Source organism: Papio anubis, chromosome 10, assembly GCF_008728515.1.
Source record: "Papio anubis isolate 15944 chromosome 10, Panubis1.0, whole genome shotgun sequence".
Lineage (NCBI taxonomy): Eukaryota > Metazoa > Chordata > Mammalia > Primates > Cercopithecidae > Papio > Papio anubis.
Window position 1 is genome coordinate 28033005 of NC_044985.1, and position 16174 is coordinate 28049178.

General features: G+C 36.9%; 1 protein-coding gene across 22 annotated transcripts in view; it reads right to left on the minus strand.

Annotated features, from left to right (window-relative positions):
- GTDC1 (glycosyltransferase like domain containing 1) overlaps positions 1-16174 on the minus strand; it is a 374641-nt gene that overhangs the window by 205494 nt on the left and 152973 nt on the right. The gene's annotated exons all lie outside the window — the stretch shown is intronic.

Genomic DNA, 16174 nt, shown 5'->3' on the forward strand with positions numbered 1-16174 from the left:
AATGTGGAAAGAAAAGTAAATTGTGCGTAGAACCAGAGGGAAAACCTAAGACTTTAGTAAAGCAGTGATTATTCAATACCTCAGTAGATGACCAAGATGCCTAGCAAAGCATTACAGGGCCTGGCAGTCAACAGGTATTCAATGAATAGCTGTCACATCAACAGCTAGAGGGGAGACTGCACCAAATTGTGTCTATCTGTGACGGACAGATGAAACAGCTCTCGGACTTTTTTAAGGCAGCTACATTTCTCAACATGAATTCTTACACATTACTGGTATGTAAAATACACAAAAATGTCCTTGAGTAAAGCAGGAATAGATGGTCTGGATATTCACCTAACTTAACCTCTTTTCACTTCCATTGACAATATGCCCTTTGTATATATTAATATATAGAAATCCCTGAGACAACTCCATGCAACCCAAGAAAATGCTGGAAATCCTCTATGTTAGTCAGTCATAAGAGTGATAATAATTTGGGACATCTGAGTATGGCACGAAAGAACAGGTAACATTTGGTCTGAAGAGATCATACTGAAATCAAGTACCAGCCTATCTACACTTGATGATTAAACAGACACTCCATTGTCATGTTCTGCTAGCTGGGATCTTTCATTACTTCTTTCTTGGATTTATTTATGACCAAAAGCTTCCTATGATTATGACTCATATCATCAGATCACTTGGACATCACAATTGTATACAATGGAAATGGTGTATTTACTAGAGTCAATTCCCAGTGGCTGTCTTGTTCCAGTCCCTGTTGCAGAACCTCCCCAGCCACCTGCATCTTGTAAGAAACTGGCCATGCCACATTATTCCACAGAGAAGCCGGAGAGAAAAAGAACTGCATAATGTCAGAAGGTTAAAATTAAACGTGAATGCCCAAATTTGGTATCTTAGCAGAAACAAGTTTTGTGATCTAATCATGTTACTGATAGGACCAGTTACATGTATGACTAGGGAGGAAAGGATATGACTGTCCCTACAGTTGAAGAAAAACGAAAGAATGAATGAGTCCTTTTTAACAGTAGACTTGGCAATGTTGTTCCATTTTAATATAAATTATATATGAAAAATCCAGTCCAAATGGAGAGTAAAAACATAATCATTATTTTAAAATCCAGCCCAAGTAAGTAGTAAAAAACAGTAATCACTATAAGATTTTATTATGGCAATACCTGTGTACAAATAAGAAGAAATATGTAAAGAAAATCACAGGCTAATTCTTGGATAATTTATTCAAGGAGTAAGTTATGAAAATTCATCAATAAGTAGAATAAATGGGGTAAGGCAAAGACAGCTTACCATAGATTCTATTTATGCAACTCCAGTTTTAATTTAGTTTGTATTGATGGACTCTTATTTCATGTGTTACAGTCATGTTAAACCTAGACACAACATGCATTGCATCTCGAGTTTTCATAGTACAAAGACATTTGGACGTGGCACAGACAGTTGCTCCTTTTGCTTCAAGTGATAAACGGTTTAGCTGTAAAAAGGATCTGAATAGATCTAACAAAAATCGGTGAGTGAATTTAGAAGAGAAACTACATGCATTAAAATTTTTATTTTACTCTCCTGATTCTTACACGGTATTTTGCCTTCAGGAGAAACCATGCTGATACTGTCCTTGGTGTTTTCAGGCCTTTGCAAATGAGGCTGAGACCTGGTTCCAGGATCGAGTATACTTCAAAGGAAACAGTACCACCTACAACACCTGCCATCAAAAAAGACAGGGGGCCAATTGAAAAACCTAGGTCAAAAGAGCATAACTTGGGCAAGATGCTGGTTAAATTCAATGAATAAAGTAGAAGAGTAAAGATTTCAAGAAGTCTCATTCAGAATTTAGGAGGTGACTCTGGAAAATCTTGTACAGATGTCAAGCTTGACTGGGATTATGCAGTGGATACAATTAGCAGAAACTACAGAAGAGGTATCGAAGCCCCAGAAGGTGCCTATAGAATAAAGCAGAAAAATCAGGGGTAAAAAACAAAGAGAAAAAAACCTGGCCAAGTCAGCTAAAGGTGGCAGTTGAAAGGTGAGGAGAGATAAACGAAAGAGCAACAAAGTAAAGGCCTAGTGCTGATCTCTCATGGCAACTGGCAACAACAGAGATCTGGGAGTGAACGGTCAGCTGGAAGAATGCATGAGCCCAAAGAGCTGTGTGGATGAATCCCAGGTCTTGGATGGATAAAACTATAAGTCACATGAATGAGCAGGTGTGGGTCTGAAGCTAAGGATGTGTCTATCAGCTGACTCAGGTAAGAATGGCTCAGGTACTGTGCAAGACTAAGTTTGCAGGCAGGGGGCATCAGTGGACCTGATTGTGCACAGTTAGGGAAAGCCAAAGGCACAGAAACAAAAAGAGGGTGAAGAGACAGCAGTAAATAGAATAATACAAAACTGTTACTGAATTATAATTTGTGTACTTGGTATAGACTACAAAATAAACCCAGAATATGAAAATGTAGATTTATCCAAAAGACAAAATTTTATTGTATTTATTTTTACCCAAAAAATCCCAAATAATATTAACAATAAATTTAAAACTGCTTAAAGTACAAAATTATAAATAAACTATTATTAAAGCAATGTAAGACTAGATACATAGGAAAAGACCATAAGGAAGTAAAACAGGTTAGTACAGCTTCTGGGTTTATGAATTTTCATAATTTATCTCCAAAGTTCCATTGTATAATTATACATTACTTTTTAAATTTAAAAAATAAAAAGTATTGACAATAAAACCTGTAATAGTAAGCATGCCTATTACCTTTTGAATTATTTGATTTAAAGTAATTTCTACTTACAAAATATTTCTTGGGTAAAGAGCAAGGTATGCACATAGGTTTTTACATATTGAAGTCCTTGTAAAATCTCCTAAAGTTTGTAATCCCTACATCTAATTTATCCATAAACTAAGGAGATCATCTCAAGTTTTCTTTTTATAAAAATCCCTTTATTTTTAAATACGTAAGAAATATATGCTAACACTGCCTTTTCACAGTAGTAGGAAAAAGTTAAATCAAAGGAATCATGGTGGTGTGCATACAATGCAAATTATCTGGGAAACAGTGCCAGAGACTGGTTTTAAAGGGCAAAAATCATGTCATCTCCACATTTGTTTAAAACCCCATAATGCACAGATACACTATTTAATAACTGCATTCATTAATGTTTAAACTAGAACTGTCGTTAAGGTCATGTACTCCAAAGGCGAGCCACCTGGGTATACTATGGACTATGAAGGCAGACTACCCAGGTCTACCACGGATTCTAAGGGAAGATTGCCTGCTTTGCCAACTACCAGCTATGCGATTTAGGGAAAGTTTGTTTGTTTGTTTGTTTGTTTGTTTGAGACAGAGTATTGTTCTGTCATCAGGCTGGAGTGCAGTGACACAATCTGGGCTCACTGCACCTCCACCTCCTGAGTTCAAGCAATTCTCCTGCCTCAGTCTCCCAAGTAGCTAGGACCACAGGCGTGCACCACCACGCCTGGCTAATTTTTGTATTTTTATTAGAGATGGAGTTTTACCATACTGGCCAGGCTGGTCTCGAACTCCTGACCTCAGGTGATCTGCCCGCCTCAGCCTCCCAAAGTGCTGGGATTACAGGTGTGTGCCACTGCACCTAGCCAAGTTTTGTTTTTTGTTTTTGTTTTTGGTCTTCTGTTTGTCTCTATTTCCTCATGTGATAAATGGGCCTATGAGAGTACTCCTCTTAGGGTGGTGTGAGATGTGTAAGGTGCTTAGACCACTGCTTGGTACCTTGTAGGCATGACATAAGCATTTTGAGACTATTTACCATTATTATTCAATTGTTTTGGCAATGAAATTCAAATTAAATGATGAATCAAATTTCAAAATGTTGCAATACCTGAGAATTGTTTTATTTGTCATTCTATAGTTTCTACTTTTACTATTTTTGTTTTTGTCATACAAAATGTTACTTATCAAAATCATTATTAGAAAATTCTTCTACACATGAACAGTATTTGACTTAATTACTCCAGATCTTTACACAATAACTATTTTCCAGAACCACTGCAGTTAAGTAATTCCTATACCTTAGAATCTAATGAAAGAACATTCTGTCAGTCTTTTTTCCAAACACAGTGCAGTGTGCAATGATCCAATTTGGTTAAATTTTGGATTGCTGGCAATTGTAAGCTCATTTGGAAGTAATTTTTCTCCCTAGATCACTTGTGCTTGACTTGAGAAAAGAAAAAGTGAAATTATTATTATTGCCAAAATTATACAGACTGACTTTGAAGTCCTGAACTGACTACAGTGTCCTGTATACACTAGTCACCCAATTCTAAGAATTCTAATAGATGATCTATTGATTCAGTTCAAATGGTATTTTGATACGCTGCTTTGGTGCTACAATTAAATTTTTTGGAAAAATATATGATGTTTTAAAAAGACTTTGATTGGGTTCATAGTTCACTTTGTTAATGGTTTCTGTTCAAAATTAAGCAAGTTAGGCAAGGCTGGTCAGGTGCGGTGGCTCACGCCTGCAATCCCAGCACTTTGGTAGGCCGAGGCGAGTGGATCACGAGGTCAAGAGATCGAGACCATACAGGCCAACATGATGAAACACTATCTCTACTAAAAAATACAAACATTAGCCGGGTATGGTGGCACATGCCTGTAGTCCCAGCTACTCAGGAGGCTGAGGCTGGAGAACCGCTTTAACCCAGGAGGCAGAGGTTGTAGTGAGCCAAGATCGCGCCACTGCACTCACGCTCTGGGTGACGGAGACTGTCTCAAAAATAAATAAAAAGTTAGGCAAGGCTAAGTAGAGTTCATTTCAAATTTTGATTCTTGGGTCAAGTTTTATCAGTACATACTTGGCATATTCATTCCATTATGAACATAATTCTGACACTAAAGAGAATGCTCACTCTTAGGCTTTCAGTATTATTTACATGCTCATGGCTCCCACATCTGGATTTCAAACCTAGACTTCTCATCCAATCTTCAGATATTCAACTGTTGGAAACCTTCACTTGGATAGCCTACTGGCAGCTTAAATACAAAAGGCCCAAAACAGAATTCTTCATCTAATTCAATAAATATGCTCTTCTGCTGAATTTATTGTTGCAGCTGCAGGCACAACCATCTACCAAACCAGAAACCTGAGAGTCATTTCCTTGGACTCACTCTCCCTAAATTTCCATTAAGAACCTATTAATGAATCCTATGTACTTTACTTCCTAAATATTTCTCAAACATGTCCCTTCAACTTCACCTTTATTCATAACCTTTTACACAATGAAGCCTGGACTGCTGCAAAAAACACCTAACTAATCTTATTTCGAAGTCTATCTTCCCAACAAGTTTATCCCACATCTTGCTACAGAACCATGCATCTAGAATGCAGATCTGGCCAGGTCACTCTCCTGTATAAAACCTAGTCCCTTAAGTTAAGTTTGTGAAATGTCAACCTGTGCTGGCCTCTACCTAGCTCTACAAGCTCATCTCCTGCCTCATCTATTTCACAACTGGAGCTTCAAGTATAATGAAATGTCTATGACTATGGTTCCCATATGGTATACACACCAGGTTGCCTTTTATCTCCATGCTACTGCTATCTAATTTGAATAGTATGCCACTATTCCATGCACGCTTCCCTCAAATCAACCCAACCACCAATTCGTCTGCATCATTTAAGAATCAGTTGTCATCACCCCTGCAAGAAGGCTTTCCAGGTCCCTCCACTGACATCCAAGTTGGATTACATATTCTCTTGGGTGTTCCCATATCTTTGTACTTACCCAACTAGTATACATAAACACTTATTATCCATTTTCAATTAATCTACAAAGGTATTGAAGGTAGAGTATTATCTTACTCACTCATCTTTGTAACCTCAATACCTGGCTCTTAACAATTAATATGTTGAGCAAATGAAAGCATGCACACACACATACACATATATACATACAATCTTTGGCAACTTAAGTTTGGTCACATTGTCATTTTATCCAATTTCAAAATAAAAATGAATATAAATTAATGCCAGTAAAATATACCTCACATTATTGTGATAGTATTTGCTTGACAGAATCAAAAACCCATGAATTTTCCATTATTTCCTGTCCTATTTATTCATGTTAAACTCAAACTGTTGATTTTGTCTTCTATTTCAATAATGATTCTAACATTCTTCAGACTCAACAAATGGGTTCCTAGATCCTGCATATCAGAACCAAATCCCCGGTCATTCTCTTCACTCTATAACCTTTGTTTCAGCCACACCAGACTCTCACCACTGCCCCACGCACATGTGTCTGTGTCTCTTCCTCTGCATGAAATACCACTCCATCCTATTCTCTGGGGAAACTCATAGTACCAAAAAACTTCAGGCCTCCTGCCCTGGGTACCATGATTCATTTTTTCAAGTTTCTACTTTCATGAATCTTTGTATATTATCTCTGCTTAGCATTCCTTTTGTGTTAAAGTAGGTCTCCCATTCAATTCAGTATGCTCTCATTCCCTTTTCCATGCAAAATACCTGTGACACAGATGTTTTATAAGTATTAATTTATTATAGATTGATGCCTTTATATTCCTATTCCCATCCAATGGAACTATCAGAAGGGTTTGCCTTTAGCCACACACTCTTCTCCTTAAACAAATATTCCTTATGAAAACTCAATCATCCTCTTAGCTTCATGAAAAATCTTCAAATGTAGATCTCCAGCTTTTACACATCACCCGAATACTAGTCTTCTATTTCCAGGGGCCAACCAGAAGTAACTACTTGGATGCTGTGTTATTACTTTAAATCCAGTGTACTAATTGATATGGTTTGGCTCCATGTCCCCACCCAAATCTCACCTTGAATTGTAATCCTCATAATCCCCATGTGTCAAGGGTGGGACCAGGTGGAGGTAACTGAATCATGGGGGTGATTCCCCCATGCTGTTCTCGTGGTAATGAGTGAGTCCAAGGAGATCTGATGGTTTTATGAGTATCTGGCATTTCCTCTGCTTGCACTTACTCCTTCCTGCCGCCCTGTGAAGAAGGTGACTGTTTCTCCTTTGCCTTCTGCCATAATTATAAGTTTCCTGAGGTCTCCCTAGCAATGTGGTACTGTGAGTCAATTAAATCGCTTTCCCTTCTAAATTACCCAGCCTTGGGGATTTCTTCATAGCAGTGTGAGGAAAGACTAATACACTAATATTGGACAAATTCATTTTCTTCCCTTTTCAACTTCACCCTCTACCATATGTTAGGGATAAGTCATGCAAATTTTTACTATAATAAAGATGCTACAGTTTGTCTTTTCTCCTACCCTCCAACCCTGGATTTTTATCAGCTCAGGCCACAAAGATTGAGTATCTTCTTAAAAAACTTTCCTGTCTTCAACTCTTTTCTAACATATTGCCTTCATGATAATTTTACCAAAACTCGCCACAACTAACTCAATCTGCCAAATCCTTAGGGAAACTACCTGGCTCCAAACAAAATGACAACGGAGAGTAATGTAGGTTAATCTAGCAAAACATTGGGTAATTCTAATCCTCCATATCTTCCAAATTAAGGCCTGTTTAATGGGTAGAACTCTGGGTTTCTTAGACTTCAGTCTACTGCTTATTTCATCATCTAAACTGATGGAGTTACTTTCTGAGAAATGTCTTGGCCCTGCCAGCAGATCCTTCTGCAGCTCAAGGATGTAAGCCAGACTCTTTACTTTTATAAACCAACACCATCTTTGGCAACCAGAGAATTGGGAGCTATAGCATATGGATCTCCTTTCAGTCAACATAGAATACTGATACTTCAGATAAGTGTTAATGACCTGAAGATTATTTTCTCTAATATGTACTAAAATATTTATAGATGAAATGATAGAAGATTTGCTTCAAAATAATTTGGAGAGGGAATAAAATGGGACAAGGATACAGAAGAAATAAGATTGGTCATAGGTTGATAATTATTGAAGATAATCAGTACATAGAGATTATGATACTTCTATATATTTATGTTTGAAATTTTTACAATAAAAAGTTTAAATAAATTTGAAATCAAGTACTATAAAAGGTTATTAGTATTTACCATGAATAATGGAGACTTGGCTGATTATTTTCTTTTTTTCTCTACATATCTTTTTTAGTTGTTGAAAATGAGCAAGAATTACTTTAAGAATGTTATAAAATGTTAAATTATTTTTAAAAACTACCCTGTCTGTACATCTTAGGCTTCTTGCTAACTCATATGTGAAAGGAACATCTTAGTTATTCACTCCTTACAATCACTGAAACTTCATCGTTAAGTGAAAAAACCATTAAGCTATGTACCTAACACTATTTTATTATCATTCTCAGAATTATTTTTATTAAAAAAAAAATTAGTCTCACTTTTTACTGAGGGATGATCCATCAGCCAACACAATGTAAAACTTATTTTTTTTAAATAAATGCTATAAAAATCCATTAGGTTCAACGTCCCTTACAATAAAGATATACCTAGCAGTTTCCTCTTAGAACTTTAGTTTTCAATGTGAGCTACACATTAGAATCACCTGAGAGGTTTAGAAAATCCTAATGCCTAAGGCATACCCAAGACCATTTAATGGTCCAAGCATCAGTAGTTTTTAAAGCTCCCAAGAGATATCTATGTGCAGCCATGGTTGAGAGGCATTGTCTTAGAATTATATAAATTAGTGACAATTTGTTTATTTTCTACTATGGAAATTTTCAAGTATACACAAAAACTGACAGTATAATACACACAATTTCAGTATCTATCAATAGTTTTGCCAAAGTTGGTTCACCTATCTCTCCCACTTAATTTTTTAAAAAAAATTTTTTGCTGTAATATTTTAAAGCAAATTTCAGATATCAGATCATTTCATCTTTCAGTACTTCGGTATCTAAATATTACTTCTTATGGATCACAGATTTAATTTATGTTTATTAGACAATGAGAGGCTTTGCTGAGCTTAGTTTTTTGTTGTTGTTGTTGCTCAAATGGATTAAGTTTCCTTAAATTGCAATTTCTAAAATATCTGTGTTCTTATACCTCTGTTATAACTTAAGATTTCTTATTTTGTTTTTGCTTCAATGGTCTTCAGTTATATTGTGTATGTACACTATAATGAAAAACAGATCTTTGCATGGGTTTTAGATGTATCCTTATATTACTGTCCTCTCAAGATTATATACAATATCTACTCTGCCCATTACACTATATAAAATCCCTCAGCTCAACTTCATTAATAATGTGTATTTTTCCTTCTTATAAAAGTAATGTATTTTCATTATAGGATAATTCAGAAATACAGAAATAGAAAAGAAAAACATCACTTATAATTCTACAAATGATATGTAACAATTTGTTCATTTTGAATATCTCTTACCCCAGTTTTTTTCCTATACATGCAAACATATTTTATACAACTGAGATTGTACTACACACATTATTTTCATAATATAATTTTTACTTAACATTCTTGTAAGTAAATTTCCAAGTCTTTAAATTTTTACAAACATAATATTTAAGGGCTGTAGAATTAATATTCCACTATACAAATATACTATCATTTACAAAACTGGTACCTTATTATTGGCTAGTGGTGTTACTTTCCAATTACCATACATAATGCTTTATTAATAATTCTAATCATTCCTTTGTCAATAACTGTGAAGAGTCTGAGATTCTGCCCTACTTACAAGCAAGTTAGCCTGCCACGGTGTCCTGGATGCTGGCAGCAGACATAACATTTCAAGGTCAAAGACAAAGGACTTATTACTCAGAACACAGTAAGCAGCAAGAGCATCATTTTCATGTTAGTTTCTCTTGGTCTCCAAGGCCCACAGAGGTGATGTGGAGTGGCCCAGATGGATGATTCAAAGGGAGTGGGTTTGCATCATAGCTAAGGAACCATAAGCTCTAAGAAACTCAGATCTTTTATAAGTAGCTGCAAGCAAACTTGCAAAACCTTTACTCCAAAGGGAGATATTATCTTTAGTATACTGGATAGCAAATAAATGGGCTATCTGACTGGAAGGGAGATACTTCTCTATATTCCAACGCTGTTTGTTACACAAACCTCCTTGAGTAAGTAGTCCAGAACAAAAAGGCATTTTATGTCTCTCTGCTTGCGAGACATACAGATTCAAGAGACCTATGGATAACTATCTCCCTACATTCTTTAGAACAAATACATACAGTGTGATTACTGAGATTCTTGATACAATATGGTACCAAATTATTTCCTAGAGAGACTGAACTACTTTATATTCACATTGATAATATATGAATGCTTCTATCTCCCTTTCAAAAGTTTCCATGATTTCAACTTTCCTTAACTTCATCTGTCCCACTGTCCTCCCAAAATATAGTACAATAACTAGAGGAAGAACAACACAGTGATAAGAGACTGAGGCTGAAAGGGCTGAATTAAATAGCAGTACCACTGTTCACTAGCTGTGAGACCTGGAGGCAGTCACTCAACAAATTTCTATCTCAGTTTCTTCATCTTGAAAGTGAAGATAATCACCTTATTAATTAATAATCAAATGTGCTGATCTATGAAGAGAGCTTAAAACAGTGTCTGGCAAATAGTAAATGCTATGTAGCTATATGCTATTATTATCACGTCTGGCTGCTCCTCTATGTCCATCCCAATCCTACCCATACTTCAAAGCTAAGTCAGATACCACAGCTTCAATGAAGACAAACTTCTCCTGCTTTGAAATCCCAATTGTCTCTGGACCTTTTCATTACATACTGTGTAAAGAGGTCTGAACGGACCATGTGTCTTTTGTTTCTAATGCTTCACAACTTCCACCTCAATGACAGTACCAAAAGCCTTTCTAGCATTTACAAAAATTTTTTCTTTTTTTATTTTTTTGAGACGGAGTCTCGCTCTGTCGCCCAGGCTAAAGTGCAGTGGCCCGATCTCAACTCACTGCAAGCTCCGCCTCCCGGGTTTACGCCATTCTCCTGCCTCAGCCTCCCAAGTAGCTGGGACTACAGGCGCCCGCCACCTCGCCCGGCTAGTTTTTTGTATTTTTTAGTAGAGACGGGGTTTCACCGGGTTAGCCAGGACGGTCTCGATCTCCTGACCTCGTGATCCGCCCGTCTCGGCCTCCCTACAAAAATTTTTAACTTCCTTGATCCTACTGGTGTCAAAATAATGCTGCCTAAATTCAAATTACTGTAAATGAAAATCTTTATATTTTAATTGTGTGAAAAACTGAAGTGATTTTTTTAAGAAGTAAATCAATAACTTTCTGTGGGTTGATAAGCTGTCAATGAAACACTACTGGAAATTTCAATATTTGGATGAAATATTTTTTAACAAAATGTTTACTGTAAAATTATACACCAAAAGAACAGAAACCATAGACTCTCAAACCCCTAGCGCAATAATGGAATTCACCATGATAAAGGTGGCACCAAACTGATCCAGGACTAAAATTAATAAAATAGAAGCCCAAATAATTTATGGAACAAAGCCATTAGACTGGAATAATAACCAGGTTACAAATACAGAAAACTCGGAATTTCCTAAAATACACACATGTACTTCAAAAAAAATATCTTAATTGTAATGGGCATTTTGAAAATCAGAAGTATAGTTATTTTTGACACAAAACGAAAATGATGTTGTAATTCTAAAAAATACACTTCACAATTTTATGTGTCCTCAGAGTTTTCAAAGTATTTTCATGACATAATATGAAATTAAATATTATAAAAATTTTATGATGTAAAAAGTATAGGTTTTTTTTGCTCTACTTGCAGATAAGGATATTGGAGTTGAGATCTACCATAGAAAAATAAAAATATTTTTGTGGCTAAAACATAGCAGTATTTAGATTTTTTAAAAGCATGTTAAATATTATTTTAAATAATTTAAATAGTTTAAAATGAATTTAAATAATTTGTTTGAATTATTAAGATTTAAACGACTTAAATATTTTAACATACAACTCTCAATTAAATATGAAACCTCAAATAACTATCTGGATAAAAGATCTCTTAAGGGTCAGGCATGGTGGTTCACACCTGTAATCTCAACACTTTGGGAGGCTGAAGTGGGCAGATCACTTGAGCCCAAGAGTTTGAGACCAGCCCGGCCAACATGGTGAAACCCCCTATCTACTAAAAATACAAAAATTAGCAGGGCATAGTGGCACACATCTGTTATCCCAGCTACCCAGGTGGCTGAGGCAAGACAATCACTTTAACCTGGGAGCCGTAGGTTGCAGTGAGGCAAGACTGTGCCACTGCACTCCAGCCTGGGTGACAGAACAAGACTCTGTCTTAAAAAAAAAAAAAAGACTTCTTAAGAAGCTTAACTTAGGAAGCTCACTGCCCCTTTAGAAAATTATTTTACAGAGAAAAACACAGTAGATAAAATTATTCAAAAATACTAAGATAAATATTTTCACTTGATTCTAATTGCTGCCACCTACTAGAGAGATGCACAAATATATGCATGCATCAGCCCAGGTTTTGACTGAATAGACACATATACATGCCTCACCGAAGATTATGACCAAAGAAGAATCACAGAATTCATGAAGGTAGTGGGGTTGGGGGGGGGGGGGGTAACCCAATGCTACAAATGAAGACAAATGAAGTTTCTTGCTTCTTCTCAACTCTATCTTCTTGTTTTTTGGTTTTTTTTCTTCCTTCTTTCAGCCAAAAGCCTCATTTTACTCTTGTTTTTGAGTAGTATTTTTGCTAGGCACAGAATTCGAGGTGGATAGTTTTTTCCTTTCAGCGTTTTGAAGAAGTTTCTTCACTACCCCTTAAAATGTTTACTAAGAGAAATCGGTTGCTGTGCTTAACTCTGTTTTTCTGGTGAATGTTCCTTTCTTTTTTGAAAAAATCCAGCTGATTTTAAGATACTCTCCTCATCTCTGGTGTAAAAAAGAAACCCTAAGATGGCCCCATGGTTCCATCTCCTTGTATTCATGCCCTGTGTAATCCCTCCCTCTGAGTGTGGACAAGAACAGCTCCTTGCTTCTAAAATGTAGAATACAGAAAAGGTGACAAAATGTATGTGATTACATTACATAAGATTGTATCACCTTGCCATGCAAGAAGATTCCCTTTGCTGGCTTTAAGGATGTAGGGAGACATATTGGAAAGGTTCATGTGGCAATGAAATGAGGGTGGCCTCTGGGCAACACCAAGCCAGAAACTAAAGCCTTTAGCCCAACAGCCCATAAAGAACTATATGCTACAAACAACCATGTGAGCTTGGGAGCAGATTTCTCCCCAACTGACCCTCAGTTAAGATCACAGCCCTGACATAATCATGATGTTTCTCCAGTAGGCTGGTGGGAACAGGTACTATTTCTGGCCTTTTGTGAGCAATGAGCATGATTTCCTTTGTTACAATTTGGATATGGTTTATTTGACTGCACTGAGTCTCACATTGAAATCTGATCCCCAATGTTGGATGGGGGTTCTGGTGAGAGGTGTTTGGATTGTGTGGCAAATCCTTCATGAATGGCACCAAGCCACTCACATGGGAGTAAAGGAGTTTTCACTCTTAGTTCTCACAAGAACTGGTTGTTGAAAAGAGCCTGACACCTTCCTCCCCTCCTTCTCTTGCTCTTTTCTCAACATGCGATCTCCACAGTCCAGGTCACTTCACTTTTCACCATAAGTGGAAGGAGCCCAAGTCCCTCAGCAGAAGCAGATGTTGGGGGAATACTTCTTATACTGCCTTCAGAACCATGACCCAAATAAAACCCTTTTATATAGAAATTACCCAGCCTCAGGTATACCTTAATAGCAACACTAACAAAAATACCTTCAAACCTTCTCAGATGGTTCTTTCTCCAGCATGTATGTGTTAATCTGAATAATCAAGTGAAACCCTCTACAGACATCTAAAATTCTCTCTTGGAGAAGCTTTCTTCATTTCAGTATTCTGTCCTTTATTTACCCAGAAGCTTACCTCCATCTCCTCAAATCAAGAGGTCCGCCAGACCACTCTGGATTCCTCCTCCTTACACCAAGGTCTAGAAACTATTTCAAGGATTTAAGCTGGGGATGTCATAGCCCCCCCACCCCCTTGATTTGGTTCCCTTCTGTCAGGAACCAATGTCCCTCATTGCTAAATGTCCAGTGTCTTGAAAATCATATTTTCACAGATTTTGCCCATTTGTTTGTTGCAGATGAAAATGTAAATTCAGTTCCTGTTACTTCATATTGGTTGGAACCAGAAGTCTTCCAACAAATACATTTAACCACTGATATGCTTTGGCTGTGTCCCTACCCAAATCTCATCTTGAATTGTAGCTCCTATAATCCCCACATGTTGTGGGAGGGACCCAGTGGGAGGTAACTGAATCACTGGGGCAGGATTTTCCCATGCTATTCTCATGACAGTGAATAAGTCTCATGAGATCTGATGGTTTTATAAAGGGCAGTTCCCCTAGACACACACTCTTGCCTGGTGCTATGTAAGGCATGCCTTTACTCTTCCTCCTTCGCCTTCTATCATGATTATGTGGCCTCCCCAACCATATGGAACTGTGAGTCCATTAAACCTCTTTTTCTTTATAAATTACCCAGTCTCAGGTATTTCTTCATAGCAGTATGAAAATGGACTAATACAACCACAGCAGTAAAACCAAAACCAGTGAGGGAATCAGGATAATAAAACACAACACAAAAGGTATTTGCTGTGACCATGTAGACATAATCCAACTGGGCAGGGGACCAGAAAGTAAAAGAAATTTTGGAGATACAGTAGACTCACCTATGGCATTAACCATATAATATAGGTGGGAGTCTTTGGATACAATTTAAAACTGAACAAATCAATCAAGAGAAGTATATGCATATTTAAAGAGCATACAGGTAAGAAAAAATATATGAAAGATAATGTAGATTAAAATAAGATGGCAGCAAAGGAACAAAGAACAAGAAAGTGAGAACACATTAATCTTACCACCCTGTTCATTAGGTAGAACTAATAGATACTACCTCAAGAAATAGAGAACCTAGGTTATAACTATAAAAGTAATCAATACGGGGAAAAAGTAAACCTTCCTAACATCAAAAGAACTATACTTAGACACACAAAAGTCTGCCCAAAACATTTTTTTTACCTGCCTATCTCAGAGGAAGTAGAGAATCTAAAACAGCAGAGTTCCATAAGAGATACAGAAAAGGTTACCACCCACAAAGGGAACCACCTTCACCACCACTATCCCTGCCCTCCAAATAAGGCACAAAACTCACATGCTATCACAAAGGAATTCTACCAAATGTTTAAAGGACAGATAAGTCCCTTCCTCCCTCCCTCTTTTATTTATTTATTTACATATATATATAGAGAGAGAGACAGAGTCTCGCTCTGTCACCCATGTTGGAGTGCAGTGGCGTGATCTTGGCTCACTGCAACCTCCACCTCCCGGGTTCAAGCAATTCTCCCGCCTCAGCCTCCCAAGTAGCTGGAATCACAAAGGCTCACCACCATGTTCGGCTAGTTTTTGCATTTTTAGTAGAGATGGGGTTTCACCATGTTGGCCAGGCTGGTCTTGAACTCCTGACCTCAAGTGATCCACCTGCCTCGGCCTCTGAAAGTGCTGAAATTACAGGTGTGAGCCACCATGCCCGGCCTAGATAAGTCCATTTCTACTTAAACTGCTATAGTGAAGTATGGGGTAATGAGAACTTCAATATTATTTTATTGTTATAAAGTAAGTATAACAAGACCAATACACAACAAGATAATCTCACTTAAAATTAGATGCCAAAATCTTAAATAAATACTATCAAACAGAATCTAGCCAGGAAATGAAAACAGAGTAAGACATCATAAACAAGTTATCCTTTTCTCAAAAATACAATTACAGTTCATTATTAATAATTTGTAAGTTTCATCATTTTAATAGCTCTAAAGAGAAAAACAATCACATGATCATGAGAACGCATTTAACCAAATGTAACAACTACTCATGATTTTTTAAGTGAACAAAATTTTTATTCTTTTTAATTTTGTTTTGTTTTTGTTTATTTTTTGAGATGTAGTCTTGCTCTTTCACCCAGGCTGGAGGGCAGTGGTGCGATCTTGGCTCACTGCAATCTCCGCCTCCCATTCTCCTGCCTCAGCCTCCTGAGTGCTGGGATTACAGGCGTGCGCCACCATGCCCGGCTAATTTTTGTATTTTTAGTAGAGACAG